Consider the following 7,923-nt stretch of genomic DNA (forward strand, 5'->3'; position numbering starts at 1 on the left):
GAGTTTCCAACAGGAGATAAAAGTAGAATTTCTCGAAACCATATTTTAGGAGGGTTAATTCACTAAAAAAGCACCTGTCGCGACCCTCTCGTTCGACCGAGGCGAGGGTTGACGAGCCGCGCTTCCGACTCAATTGGCAGTGGATCTTGGCGCGCGGGTCCCTCTCGAGACCCATTACTCGAATCGCGGCGTGAAGGAGATTTTTAGAGACATCGGGGTCGACCTTAGTGTGGTCGAGTATCATGTGCGCAGTGTACATGCATATGGAGTCGCCACCGATCAATTTTTGGAGGGTATGATCGGGAACCCTATCGAACGGTCGGGAGAAACCGTTCGATTCTACGAGAACCAAAGAAGGGGGTCCGGGGACTTGGTTACGCCGAAATTCGAATCGACGCCCTTTTGATTACCGAAGTTGAGTGACTTTCTAACCTAGGAATTCATGTAGATGAAATTTAGGGTGAGGTGTAGGCTCTATCGATCTAGGGTGTCATACAGACGGGAATTCATTACCCTATCAATCACAAGTCGGAAGTAAAGTGCGCACATCAAGGTAATAGCAATCAGATTAATCAATCAATCGAGACAAGGCATGTATAATATGGCCCTATCGTCCCATAGAAAGACCCATTAGAGTTCCCGGGTGGTTCGGAAAATTTTTGGGATCAAAAGTCCGGAAGGGTAAAATGGTCATTTGGGAGGTTTGGTACCAAAAAAATCACAAAATAGGTTCGGGCCAGTTGAATGTGGTCATTTCCCATTTTTTGTGATTTTTTAGAATTTTTTTGGAATTTTTCTAATTTTTTTTATTTTTTATTTATTTTTTGAAAATCGGTGATTTTTCGGATCGATGTAAATCAACCCTCGGATCTTCAAAATATTTCGATCCAGATTATAAGAGTCCCGAATCAATCTAGACATTTTTTTAGAAATTGTTTGGGAAAATCAGGGAATTTTTATGAATTTTATTGATTTTTTTGGATTTTTAGAAAATGTTGTGAATTTTTATTAATTTTTTATTTATTTTTTCGGACCGGGTCAACCCGGTCAACGCCCGATCAACCCGACCTTGACCCGGCTCGGACCCGCTCGACAGTAAAACGGCACCGTATTTATTTATCCAAATTTATTTTTTGATTTTCTCAAACCATTTCCTAATATTCGAAAATACAGAAAATAAACGGACGGCTAAGATTAATCCTAGAAATGATCTCGACCGTTGGCTCACTCGCTCCCACGTATGCCTTGCCACACTGGATCACCTATGCCCTACGCATGAAACGACGCCGCTTCATGATTACATGGACGGTCACGATCTAAGCCTAGATCTAATCTCGACCGTTCACTCGCCTAAGTCTAAAACGAGGACGTATCGGTCCCTTGTCCTAAACGACGCCGCACACCTACTAACCAAAATGACACCGCTTCATATTTTTTGATTTTTCAACGAATAAACGAATTATTAAAAAATACAAAAATTCAATCCAACGGCCTAGAATCAAATTCATCTAATTATCACGATCGTTGGATCAAATCGGAGTCGCCTTATTCGCGCCAACGGCTAAGGCGACTCGGACACGAGCTGGACCAATCGGATCAAGACACCTCAGACTTTGACTCTTTGACTGGGCCGCGTCGGCTTCGTCTTCAACCTCTAGCCGGCGACGCAACGAACGGCCGAGACTTCCCGGCGAGATCCGACGGTGAAATCTCGGCCGATCTACCTCGAACCAGAGCCAATCGACTCGTCTAAACGTACGGATCAACATATCTAAAAATCACGCGAGTTCATCAGCTAAATCATGAGTATCACACTACGCACAAATCGGCATCTCGGAATTCAATCACGCGACATAGAGCATAACTACTCAATCCGAGCTTCAGAAACGTTCAAATCATGATCGGGATACTTACCTCGAGCTCCGATTGAGCTCGCGATGGCTGGAATCGCCTAGTCAAAGTTCGACCAGGCCGCGGCTGGTTGGCGGTTTGACTCGAGGTGTTTGAATAGAATCGATGCAAAATAGAGATACGAACCGAGTCGGTGATGCTCGGGGATCAAAACGAACACAATAATTGAGACAATTATGCTCGTGAAGGCATGATACCATGAACACACAAAGAGAAGATCGAGGAATTGACTCACCGTTTCTGGAGATCTCAAGCCAATTGGACCGGTGCGATCGCTTCTCCAAGGTACTAGGAAACTTCTAGAAGTGGATTGACGCTCCGATTTGGTCTGAGTTGTCCAGCCGAGCGACTTGCAGTCCGAGCTCTGGTGAGCGACAATGGAGCTCGCGAGAGCTTCTCTCTCTTCCTTTTCTCTCTTTCTCTCTCTATTCTGTTATCGCATGAGCACGAATGAGCCTTTCTCTTTGATTTGCGAAGCTTCTCAGCCTTTTATACTACCTTTTGAAAATTGGCACACACGGTGAGCTTCGCCGACCTTCAATCTCGTGCCTTGCACGTGCCATTAGGTCGTCGGACGGCGACGGAATTAGTTGGGATTCCGTCCAACTCTGTTTACCCCTCCGTCGACCACAAACGAGCATGAATTTCACTTGGTTTCGAAAATGTTGACTTTTACGTGCGCCGGGACTTTGACCGCTTCTCCGACGCTCCTCCAGCAACCATTGGTCGTGCCGTTGGTCTCAATCGATGCGTACCATCCCGAGGAACAAAACGCCCACGGTAATTGATTCGATTAAGCTCGAATTGGTCTTCAATTTGTCAACCAAAATCCGCCTCTCAAACATACAAAAATGGCGCGTATATTTGGGGAAGATGTCACTGTTCTAGACCGGTTCGACCGGTGGTCAGACCGGTCTAAACCGGTTCAGACGTATAATTTCCAAAATTAATCAAAATTTATGGGGAATTTTTGCAATTAATCCTCAAAATTGAACTCGGGGGCTCGAATACTATCTAGAAATGTGGTTTTTCCCAAAAGTTCGCTTCAATTTCTACAAAAACCCCAAATTTTTCTAAAATTGTAAATTGGGGAAAAGCTCAATTAGACGCCCAAATGACCAAATTGGATCAAATTACCCCCGCTAATCGATTCAGAGCATATGAAAACCTTACGAGGTAGTCCAATTTTGTCATGAAAGTCCCTGGATTAAAAGTAATTTAAGAAATTAAAAATTTCGGGGACTAAATTGCAAAGATTTTGGGAATTTTTGCCTAATTTGTGCAATTCGTACAATTGGGGGTGAAATTTATCAAATTGGAGTTGCAGAGGACTGAAATTGAATGTCTTGACTCAAGATATGCAAAAATTGCAAATAAAAAGACTCAAATTGTATTTTTTAGGCAAATTCAACCCTTGGTGTTGTGAAGAAACACCTAAAATTGAATTCCATTTTTAATTTTTCTTGAGGTCCTTATGAAAAGGGAATTAAAAGAAAAACATGGAACATTTTTCTATATTTTTGTGACCTCGGGAAGTATTTTTTGTGAATTTTCTCATATTTTTCTATTTTTCGGAAATATTAAAAAAATGCAAAAAAATATGAAAAATTACTTTTTGTTCAAAAATGGTTCCTTATGCTTGGCCAAGGCTACCAAACTTTATTTTTCAATTTTTTGACTTTTTATGAATTTTTGTGAATTTTTATGAAATAAAACTAAGAAATACTTGATTAAAAATCGGGTGTCAACTGTTGCCCCTCTTTGAAAGTGATCTCGGTTAGAGGTTGCTTTCAAAGACAAGGTGACACCTGAATCTTCAATCGACTCAACTGGGGAAAAGTTTAAGAAAAATGAGTTTTTGACATTCAATCGTCTTACCTTTGCCGTTGAAGTTCAAAATTTTATGGAGAAGTCACTTCAACTCATTCCTAATGTGAGAGAGAAATGAGGAGAGAGAGAGAGACTTACTTGTGGCTCACCTGTCGGTGATCTAGAGATTGTTGGTCGGAGGTTGATAAAACAAGTGTATAGGATTTCCTTTGAATAGTTTGTGAGGTCCTTTTAGAGAGCGACGCCCATCCGATGGTAAGTGTCTTTTCGCAGTGGTTCGAAAGTTAAAAGGAAGGTTTACCCTATAATAAGGGATTTACCTAGTCGGATCCAAAAAGAAAGGAGATTGGCTATCCTGTAGAAAGGAGTTCACCTATTAAAAGGAAATTGGCTATCTTGTAGAAAGGAATTCACCGTTTAAAATGAGATTGGCTATCCTATAGGAAGGAATTCGCCGTTTTAAAAGGAAATTGGCTATCCTGTAGAAAGGAATTCACCTATTAAAAGGAAATTGGCTATCCCGTAGGAAGGAATTCACCTATTAAAGGAAATTGGCTATCATGTAGGAAGGAATTCACCTATTAAAAAGGAATTGGCTATCCTGTAGAAAGGAATTCGCCTATTAAAGGAAATTGGCTAACCTATAGAAAGGAATTCACCTATTAAAAGGCTACCCTAATGTCTTCCTTCCGGAATCGACAAAAGTGGTAACAAGGATATTGTTCCAAGGACCTATAACTACTAGGAATCCTTTGGAAATTTAAACTAAATTTTAAATTTAAAAGATGAGGGTGCCATCTGAGGACCTAGGATTACTAGAGAACCTACAGAAGCTCAAACCCGATTTTTTTAGATTTAAAAGAGGAGGGTGTCATCTGAGAACCTAGGATTACTAGAGAACCTATAGAAGCTCAAACTCGATTTTTTTTTTCGGATTTAAAAGAGGAGGGTGCCATCTGAGGACCTAGGATTACTAGCGACCCTAAAGAAGCTCAATCCCGATTTTTTAGATTTAAAAGAGGAAGAGGGTATCTGAGGACTTGAGGACACCGTAAGACCTGCAGAAATTCAAATCAATTAGATCTTCACAAGTTCGGTCATTCTGAGGATTTGAGGATACCGGAAAATCGGCAGAAATTTAACTAAACGTCGTTAGTATCGCTTTCAGAGCAATCCAATGGGTTGAGACCCTTAGATTATGATGAAGAAAGGGTGGTCCTAGATTCCTGGGGAAAAATTAGGAATCCCAAAAAGATTTTCAATTTGTATTTGTGAAGGAAGCGTGTCCAAACACATGTCCAAATCTCCACTAGGGATGAATTTGGAATATCACGATCCGAGTATTCTCCAAAAAGATTGTCTTAAAAAATTTTCAAAAGGATTTCCTTCATCCAAGAGGGCTTCTCACCATTTGGGAAGGCTTCTCAAAGCTTGAATCTGCTCATAGAAAACCTAACCTTAAGGCTTCGGGATCATTCGAGATACATACAATCTGATTGATCGGAGAAGGCATTTAAAAGGGACCGTAATTCAAGCTAGGTCAAAGGTTTATCAAAGGATATTCATCTTGAGGCTAAGAAATGAATATTCATCAAGAATGACTTCTTCGTGTCTACAAGTCAAGAACTCTGAAGATATGATAAGACAGGATTGTACTTACCTCTTTAGGCGGTAGCGTCCTGTGTGATCTATCGCATCGCCAGGAGACATCTCTAGATTCGGAAAAGTTTTGTGAATAGGTTGTAGCTTGGCTTAAGGTGGGCTTTTTGAGAAAGGCCATATTTTCAAAAGAGGGGTAAACGTGAGTGATCACCCCGACATTTTTACCAGCAATCGTTTGCTTTGAGGAAGGTTCATGAACATCGTTCTTCATTCTACTTTGAGAATTTTCCTTCTTTCATTGTGATTTTCAAACTTTGTTCTTTTACGGGATGCTTTTAAATGGGCTTTGGCCTCTGTTTTTACCAGGTACTTTGCTTTTTCTAACTCTTTCGACTCTTGTCATCTTTTGCATTGACTGGCTCTTTTCGATACCAGGATTAGAAATTCCTCCGATTTATATTTTTGACTCATCACCAGTAATTCCTGTCTCTTGTCCCAAGAGAGGGAGGTGATCACCAACAATGGTTTAGAAATGAAGATTAAAGGCTCAAATTGGCTGATCAAAGGATAAAGTGTTTGGGGATATAGAAATGAAGTACTTTTCTTCACTTGAAGGTGTTCCAAGCCTCGGCGAGAAATCACCTGAAGCTATCACAAAAAGATTGATGCATGTTAGCACAATAAAGTCTTACCTTGATCTTTTTCTCCAAGGAATCAACCAACGAATCTCCAAATATGCCCCAGTGCGGAATGGTTCTTGACAGAGTTTTATCTAGAAAAATTTCTCCCTTTTTGGTTCGGAATGGTTGTCAAGGGATATAAGTGTGTATGGAAAGTTTTGAAATGAAAATGCTTTTCATCATTTCAATCCATGTAATCACCGCAAGTGATCCCTACATCCAAAGATTAAGCTTTCTCTCTCTATCACTTTCACTCATCTCTCAAGTGTATCGGAGACGTGTTTGGGGATAAAGTTTGCCCCTTTTCATCCGAAGGATCATCCTTTTAAAAAGCTTTCAAAACGTACCCTTTTGTAGAACCTCGGGACGTTTTCATCAAAATTCACCATTTGCAAAAACTTTTATCACAAAAGATGTATTCAAAAGGCGTTTGTGAAATTTCAAAGGGATGTTTCTTTAAAAGGCCTTGTGGCTTTGCAGATCAAAAATTTTTCAGTGTCAAGTATGATAACATCTTTTAATGGAGGTGAGTATCTTTCATAAAAGGAGAGAACCTCAAACATGTCTTCTTCAAATATCGATTCCTATTTCCTGGATAAACAAAAGGAACCAATCAGTTATGGATATTCGGAATTTCAAATCAAAACCGATTTCTTGTTTAATCAATCGCTTTGTAGGATTCTTCATGACTCGGAGCCCCCTGCAAGGTACAAACATATGTAAATGCAGGTATGCAGATGTCATGCAAATGCAGAGTTTTATGTGACTCGGATTTCCTCATCCATCACTTCGAAGCTTGATTTTATTTCGGGGATAATACTTCTTCACAGCATCTGCATTTACCGGACTTACCAATTCCTTTCCATCCATGTTTACAAGGATAAGAGCTCCCCCGGACAAAACTTTCTGGATTACGTAGGGGCCCTCGTAGTTTAGCGTAAACTTGCCTCCCGGGTGTTGGGCATTTGGGAGTACCTTTCTCACAACTAGCATCCCCGCTTCAAAATTCTTGGGTTTGGCCTTCTTATTAAAAGCTCTAGCTACATTCTTCCGATAACTTTGACCATGGCAAATGGCCTTTAGTCGCTTTTCATCAATTAGATTTAACTGCTCAAGCCTCTACTAATTCCACTCATCTTCCGAGAGTTCAATCTAAGAAAGGATCCTTAAAGAGGGAATTTCAACTTCTATTGGTAGGACTACTTCCATGCCATATACCAATGAATAGGGAGTTGCCCCGGTTGAAGTACGAATCGAAATTCGATAGGCCATGAGGGTATATGGCAATCTTTCGTGCCAATCTCGATATTTCTCTACGGTCTTGGCTAATATTTTCTTGATGTTCTTATTTGCCGCTTCCACGGCTCCATTCATTTGTGGGCAGTAAGGTGAAGAATTAAGGTGTCATACCTTAAATTGATCCAAAAGGTGGTTCACAATTTTGTTGTTCGGGTTGGAGCCATTATCCGTAATGATCGCTTGTGGAACTCCATATCTTGAAATGATATCCCGCTTGATGAATTTGGCCACACTGTTTGCGGTGACATTAGCGTATAAGCTGGCTTCAATCCATTTGGTGAAGTAATCAATGGCCACTAGAATGAAATGATGACCGTTGGAAGCCTTCGGGTTAATCGAACCAATCATATCGATCCCCCACATAGAAAACGGCCAAGGTTCCGACATCCGGTGCAGTTCATTTGGTGGCGCATTTATCTTATCGCCATACACTCAGCATTGATGATAAGATCTAACATGTTGATTGTAGTCCGACTCAATAGTCATCCAAGAATATCCGAGTTTCATGATCTTCTTGGCGAACAGATGACCATTCATGTGCGATCTGCATTCCCCTTCATGGATTTCTTTCATAATGAGATTTGCTTCTTTGGCATTTACG

The sequence above is a fragment of the Rhodamnia argentea genome, chromosome 4 (assembly GCF_020921035.1).
Source record: "Rhodamnia argentea isolate NSW1041297 chromosome 4, ASM2092103v1, whole genome shotgun sequence".
Taxonomy (NCBI): Eukaryota; Viridiplantae; Streptophyta; class Magnoliopsida; order Myrtales; family Myrtaceae; genus Rhodamnia; species Rhodamnia argentea.